General features: G+C 32.3%; 1 long non-coding RNA gene across 1 annotated transcript; it reads left to right on the forward strand.

The window, feature by feature from the left end:
• The first annotated feature begins 767 nt into the window (after positions 1–767).
• Positions 768–6,550, forward strand: LOC134689664 (uncharacterized). The gene is made up of 3 exons (XR_010101897.1): positions 768–852; positions 2,814–3,013; positions 6,233–6,550. It is a non-coding gene; the product is annotated as an uncharacterized LOC134689664 (long non-coding RNA).
• Positions 6,551–7,928: the final 1,378 nt, after the last annotated feature.

The following is a 7,928-nucleotide window of genomic DNA, read 5'->3' on the forward strand; positions in this document are numbered from 1 at the left end:
ACAAAATTTTACACTTTTTACCTGGATTTTTTTCTCTGTCTCGAAGCCGCAACCGGTGACCCCGTATCAAACATAGCGACCAACATATCACATGACGTATTCTCGATGTTGAGGTATTGACAATATACAATCACATTTATCAATATACAGCAAGTAAGACTAGTAATTTGGTGTTGAATGCTAGAAGATCAGAATTTTTTAATTGAACTTTACCTGTTTACGAGGCACTAGCTGCCAAATTCATGTTCTTCATCGATTTTATAAAATTCAAATAACGTGTATATAGTGTTGAATTGTTTATTAAAATGACTGCATGAAAAAAAATTGACTTGATAATACCAGAACCAGAGACATATATATTGTGTCTAATATCTCTGCCAGAACTAAAAAATAAACTAGTCTACCGTAAGTCCACATAAGAGGGTATGGATGTGAATTAACAGAATAGAGAACAAAGGACAAAGAAAAAAAAGGAATAAAGAATAGTGAAAGAAAGAGAATAATGGAAAAAAGTGTAAGTTATTAAAAATATAACTAAAAAAAGAAGACAGAAAAAAGACCCCCCTCCGAGACGAGCCTTACATGCAGTTGTTATTTGACGCTGCCGAGTTATTTTGAGATTAAGACATGTATTAGTAGTCAGCCCGTAAAGCCTCTTGCGCCAATTTGAGGACTACCAAAGGTTAATTTTACGGCGGCTCATTTTATTTTGGCTTAGAAATAAACATAATTGACAAGTTTCCTTCCCCTGCACTCTCGATCCCACGTGTAAATAGCACGTACGGAATTTCAAATAAGACATTGATACATTACAACACTTGCCGTCAGTATTTGAATATATTGATTAAGAAGGTATAGAAGATTAATGCACGCACAATATTATCCACCACTGGCCTAAATAGTTAGTCCGCAAACAACGAGGGTCATAAAAACCCAGCACTTTGAACACAGCCACCGGCACGGTGTGAATCTGAAAGCTTCCCACTATATTCATTTCTACCATAGAAAACTTTTGCCTTTCATTTATCAAAAATGAAATATGTTGATATTAAGGGTATATAAGAATTATTGGGCAATTCAAACCATTCCTATTGTAAGTGATAAAACTAAATTTATATCAAGGTGATTGAAATGAGGGGAAAAAAGGGGGGATCAGGAGTTCAGGGCCCCCTTTTTGGGAAAAAAAAATGGTTGATTATATATGGAATCACTGAGGCATTTCAGGAGCAGGCCCCTCTTAGGCAGTCGGTGGGCCCCCACTTATGAAAAATTCTGGATCCACCACTGTGGTCTTCAGTTGTATTATCTTTTTTTAAAAAAATCACACGTGTATAGTGTACAATGGTGTATATTCTAAAGTGTAAATCAAGGGAAAATTATGTAAACTATCTGTGCATTGGGACCTATTAAAAGGTATTTTGGTAATCCACACCCCCTTCAATTTGAGAATATGCTATTATCTTGTAAACCGTCCAGATCCCCACCCCTAAACCATATATATTCTTGAATGGGACTATAAAACAAATGAAATGAAATAAAAAAGAGGTCTTTGGGGTTACCCCACCCTGTTCAATTTGAGAATGTGCTATTATTTTGTGAACGATCCAGATCCCCACCCCTAAACCATATATATTCTTGTCTGGGACAATAAAATTAATGAAATAAAATAAAAGGGAAGTCCCACCCCCTCTAGTTTGAAAACTTGTAAACGGTCAAGATCCCCACCCCTATACCACATACATATATTCTTGTATAGAACAATAAAACAAATCAAATGAAATATATGGAGAGTCCATGGGGGTCACCCCCACCCCCACATGTTTGAGAAACTTTTAAATGGTTGAGATCCCCAGTGATTAGGTTAAAAAAATTCGAGATCCCCACCCTCAAACCATATATATATTCTTGTATGAGACAATAAAATAAATTAAATGAATATAGGACCATCCCCTTTGTCTTGGGTTGGGAACCCCCCGCTTTTTAAAATGGCGGGATCCACCCCGGCATACCATCTTGCTAGCTATAAAGGCTTTAAAAATATGAAATCAAACAAAGGAAATTAACAGTCATGTTGACAGTGTAGGCAACTGTTTTGAATTTTAAAAAAAGCCTTTTACATATATATATATAACAATGTTAATTTTTTTGTGCATTTATTTTTGCTTACTGTATTTTCAATAATGGACAAAATTGCATGATTGAATATTGTAATTTAAGAAAAATCAGCATACATGTTATAAAATGCGAAGTGGAAACTGGGAATTTGACAAAGAGACAACAACCCAATCAAAGAGCAGACAACGGCCGAAGGTCACCTATGGGTCTTCAATGCAGTGAGAAAATTTCGGCACTGGTCTTCAGCTCATAAATATGTATCAGAAATGAAAATGAGATACAGCTTTCAGTTGTATTAATAAAAACCTCACAATAAGTTCTGAATATCAGAATATACAGTATTGCAAGATTCTCTCAAAATGTACACATAGAGCTGAAAAACTGTTAAATTAATCATTCTTATTTAACATTAAAGTTCATAGAGTCCATCTAAATATGCATACTCTCGTTCAAAGGAATATAAGTATGCAATAGACATCAAGTTTTCAAAAATAAGAGTATCTATGCCATTAATTTACGACAAGATCTTCAATCAAGTAATGATTTCGGTTTGTTTAAATATTTCGGAGGTTAGTATGACTTCCTTTTTGGTGATGATGTTTTCGTTTTAAAGTTGAGAAAATTATTTAAATGTACCAACAAAAATAAAAACACAAAGTCAATCTAGAATTATGTTTTTATCATTTTTTTATGTTTAGGTTGTCAGCAAGATGAAAAAGGACAAGTATGCAGTTCAAAATTCAAAATGTGGATAAGCTGAGGTTCAAGGTCTTACCTTTGCAGATTTTCATATTTTGCATGAATGAATTCAAAGGTTATATGATGGACAGCAGAGAAAGAAAAAAACAACTTTTCAATTATCCTGCTCCTGGATTAATGTAAAACATCTTGTTTTTCGGTAAGTTTTATGCTTTGTTTTGATAGTGTTAGTGCATTCATCTGTCCAGTCTTTTCTCTAAATTGTATCCTCTTTAAGTTTTTGGTGAGTGTTCGCCATGAATTTCAGTAAGTAACTTATGGATTTACATGTATATACTCAAAATTTAGTACTAATATTAATGAGATTTTAGAATGACATCCTGCCAAATGCTTGTTAATCATGTTTATGTTCCAGAACATACAAGTATTTGGACTGTACGCATAGTCTGCCCAATTTTAAGAAGTTGGTCAAGTTTATTAGAAACAAATGTACAGTACAGATCAACATAACTGAAATATTTAATAGATTTATAATACAAAAAGTTTAATTGCAGTTAAAATAAAAACACAGGTTTGGTCGAGCTGGTACCAGACAGTACAAGTATACTTAAATGGTCTGACTGTGCACATATGGTGGGACTGAAAGTTCTGGACCGTAAACATAAGATCCAAATACTGATATGGTTTGGAACATTTATACATGTCTTAAAATTAATATCAAACACATTGGTGTTTTTGGTAATAAGTTATTTGATAGAACTATAATGTTTTGGGATATCAAAATCAAAAATATCACACTTTTAGCTCACCTGGCCCAAAGGGCCAAGTGAGCTTTTCTCATCACTTGGCATCCGGCGTCCGGCGTCGTCTGGCGTTAGCTTTTACAAAAATCTTCTCCTCTGAAACTACTGGGCCAAATCAAACCAAACTTGGCCACAATCATAATTGGGGTACCTAGTTTAAAAAATGTGTGGCGTGACCTGGTCAACCAACCAAGATGGCCACCACGGCTAAAAATAGAACATAGGGGTAAATGCAGTTTTTGGCTTATAACTCAAAAACCAAAGCATTTAGAGGAAATCTGACATGGGGTAAACATGTTTATCAGGTCAAGATCTATCTGCCCTGAAATTGTCAGATGAATCGGTCAACCCGTTGTTGGGTTGCTGCCACTGAGTTGGTAATTTTGAGGAAATTTTGCTGTTTTTGGTTATTATCTTGAATATTATTATATATAGAGATAAACTGCAAACAGCAATAATGTTCAACAAAGTTAGATTTACAAAAAAGTCAACATGACCAAAATGGTCAGTTGACCCCTTTAGGAGTTATTGCCCTTTAAAGTCAATTTTTAACAATTTTTCGTAAATTAAAGTTATCTTTTACAAAAATCTTCTCCTCTGAAACTACTGGGCCAAATTAATCCAAACTTGGCCACAATCATCTTTGGGGTATCTTGTTAAAGAAATGTGTAGCGTGACCTGGTCAATCAACCAAGATGGCCGCCACGGCTAAAAATAGAACATAGGGGTAAAATGCAGTTTTTGGCTTATAACTCAAAAACCAAAGCATTTAGAGGAAATCTGACATGAGGTAAAAATGTTTATCAGGTCAAGATCTATCAGCCCTGAAATTTTCAGATGAATCAGACAACCTGTTGTTAGGTTGCTGCCCCTGAATTGGTAATTTTGAGGAAATTTTGCTATTTTTGGTTATTATCTTGAATATTATTATAGATAGAGATAAACTGTAAACAGCAATAATGTTCAGCAAAGTAAGATCTACAAAAATGTCAAAATTACCAAAATGGTCAGTTGACTTGTTTAGGAGTTATTGCCCTTTATAGTCAATGTTTAACCATTTTTCGTAAATTAAAGTAATCTTTTACAAAAATCTTCCCTGAAACTACTGGGCCAAATTAATCCAAACTTGGCCACAATCATCTTTGGGGTATCTAGTTTGAAAAATGTGTCCGATGACCTGGCCATTCAACCAAGATGGCTGCCACAGCTAAAAATAGAACATAGGAGTAAAATGCAGTTTTTGGCTTATAACTATGAAACCAAAGCATTTGGAGCAAATCTGACAAGAAGTTAAAATGTTAATCAAGTCTGAATATCTATCTGCCCTGAATTTTTCAGATGAATTGGACCACTGGTTGTTGGGTTGCTGCCCTCCAATTGGTAATTTTTAAAGAAATTTTTCCGTTTTTGGTTATCTTGAATATAATTATAGATAGCGATAAACTGTAAACAGCAATAATGTTCAGCAAAGTTAGTTCTACAAATAAGTCAACATGACCTAAATGGTCAATTGACCCTTTAAGGAGTTATTGCCTTTATAGTAAATTTTTATTAATTAATTTTTCATTAATTTGGTAAATTTATGTAAATTTTTACCAAATATAGTTTTCTGTTATTAATGGGCAAAGTTCATTATAGATATAATTGTAAGAAGCAAAATCGTTGAGTAAAGTAAGAACTTCAAACACATCACCATTACCAAAATACAATTGTGTCATGAATCCATTTGTGTCCTTTGTTTAATATGCACATAGACCAAGGTGAGCGACACAGGTTCTTTAGAGCCTCTAGTTACTTTTAATAAAGAAGAAGATTATTGATGTACGTATAAATGTATATTTTAAAATGAGACAGCAAGCCAACAACACAAAAATAAGGATGAAACATACATAATTTTTTGGTATCAATGCTATAATTTCCAATATGTTCAAAGAGTTCAAGGTATTTTTTCATTGAAATAAAACACAAATTGAAATCTGTCAGAACTTCAAAAGCTTAAAGCAATATTGTTTCTGTTGTCTGCATTTTGTACAATATATTGCAAATTCTTGTGAATAATGGAATGTTATTATAGTTGTCTAAAGTTTTAACATTGATCTTTATACTGTAAATTCATAAATTATTGCATGCATTTGTCATGTTTGTTATTGCGATTCTGTCATTTTAGACTTAAATGTGATTTTAAATTTTACGATTTTGAGAAAAAAATCCTGTTTAATACATACAAAATATTTCATAATGCGAGTTTAAATTATTGTGTTTACAACTCTGTTGCATTTTTTCGCAATAAAAAAAAACTCGCATTAATTCTCAATTTACAGTATATATATTATGTATATAACTTGGGAAAATACCCAAATGTTATAAAGAAGAACAAATTAATTGATTGTTATATGGTATTAGAATAGGAAGATGTGGTATATTGCTAATTTGACAACTCTCCATCAGAGACCAAAGGATGTAGGCCGTTAGCAACTGATGACACCGGACAACCTTTAACAATCAGTAAAATCCATACCGCATAGCTATTTTTTATTGAAAATCATATTATTGCTACGTTTATGCAAACAATTTTGTATAATACATTACTTTAGATTTTAGTGCTTCTTTTTCAGAAGGATTGAAATTCACCACCTAGAATAAATGGAGAAAACATAGAAACAAGACCAGAATAAATTCAAAGACAAAAGTTGGATCAGTTATTATTTTCATCACTCAGTCAATGATTTGAAGCTCTTTTAAATACAAAAAAATATTGAAACCACAATAATGTCAAAGTTCTGTGCTGAATGACCAAAAAGTGGACTATACCATCAAACAATGCTGGATGATAAGAAACTATTAATGTTTTGTGTTGAGGGATATTGTGAAAAAAATAGATTTACTTAAATAGCTGCTAGTATGTTAAGCCTAACAATAGAGGTTTTATTGATTTCAAATGGTAAATAATTGTGTTTCAAGAAAGTATTCTGTAATTCATGAATAAACATATATTGATACTTACAGTATCTGCTTTGTTGTTTAAAAGTTTAGTTTTGAACAGTTATAGAACAATATGCTAAATTAACATTTCCCAAGAAAAAAAGATATTCAATTAAAAAGATTCATATTGTATTAATTTACTACCAAATAGAATACATTGTAACATACACATTACTGTATAATTATATCTATATATTTACAATTAGAATCCCATAGGATTTTAATTTGTCCCATGGGATATTAAAAATCCCATGGGATAATAAAAATCCCATGTGATTTTTTTTGTCCCATGGGACAACAAATATCCCATGGGACTACAATTATCCCATGGGACCAAAAAAAATCCCATGGGATAATGGTCAATCCCATGGGATTTTGCCTTGTCCCATGGGATATTGAAAATCCCATGTTTTTATAATTCAAATTACAAAATAAATATGAAAGAAACAGTAGAAAACCAATGAAATTATTGAATCCCATGTAATTCCACACATTTTGGTTATATATATGATATTGTAGCTTTTGTTTGAGGCGGCGGCGGATTTGCAAATGAGTGTTTTGCAAATTAAAGTGTCCAGTGTTTTAACATCGCTGCGTTTAAGTTAAACGATTATCATTTCACATTGTTGACTGAACAGATTACTTTATAATGCTTGTCTGATAAAAATTACTGCAGTGTTCCATTTTAAGTGAATTCTGAAATTGTCACAAAGTCGACAAAAACGCAGACAATAATAGGGAATGGATGATATTAAATTGATATAAAACATTGTGAAAAGGGAATAGAAATGCAGAATTATAATGAAATTGATAAGAGATGGGAAGTGCCAGAAATTTACCACTCAACATTGTAACAGTCTTAACTTACAAATATTACAGCTGCCATTTTTTTATTTTCTTACACTTACACATAAAATAAGAAAAAGTAAAAGATAAAGAATACTCAGTAAAACTATTTTCGATTGAATCTGATACATGTTTTTCTAAGACAAAAGCTAGGATTTTTTTTAATAGCGATTCTATCAACCTTTCAATGAAATTATTATTAGTTTGTAAAGTATGATAACAAAAAGTACCTAAGTCAAGTGTAAAACTCGATTTGGTATCTAGCTCGTCCACTTGTATTTCATAAACTTTGCCATTCACTAATGGTGTGTTGGTAAAACAAATACCATGTGCATATCTATCTGTTGGATTTATTCGCTTAGCAGTGGTACAATTGTTTTCCAGGGAAATGTTTTTACCACAGATACGATGAAACTTCCACATTTCTTGTTAAGTTGTTTGTTCAATTTGCTTACTTCAACCATCTGTAATAGACAATGTGTT

The sequence above is a fragment of the Mytilus trossulus genome, chromosome 11 (assembly GCF_036588685.1).
Source record: "Mytilus trossulus isolate FHL-02 chromosome 11, PNRI_Mtr1.1.1.hap1, whole genome shotgun sequence".
Lineage (NCBI taxonomy): Eukaryota > Metazoa > Mollusca > Bivalvia > Mytilida > Mytilidae > Mytilus > Mytilus trossulus.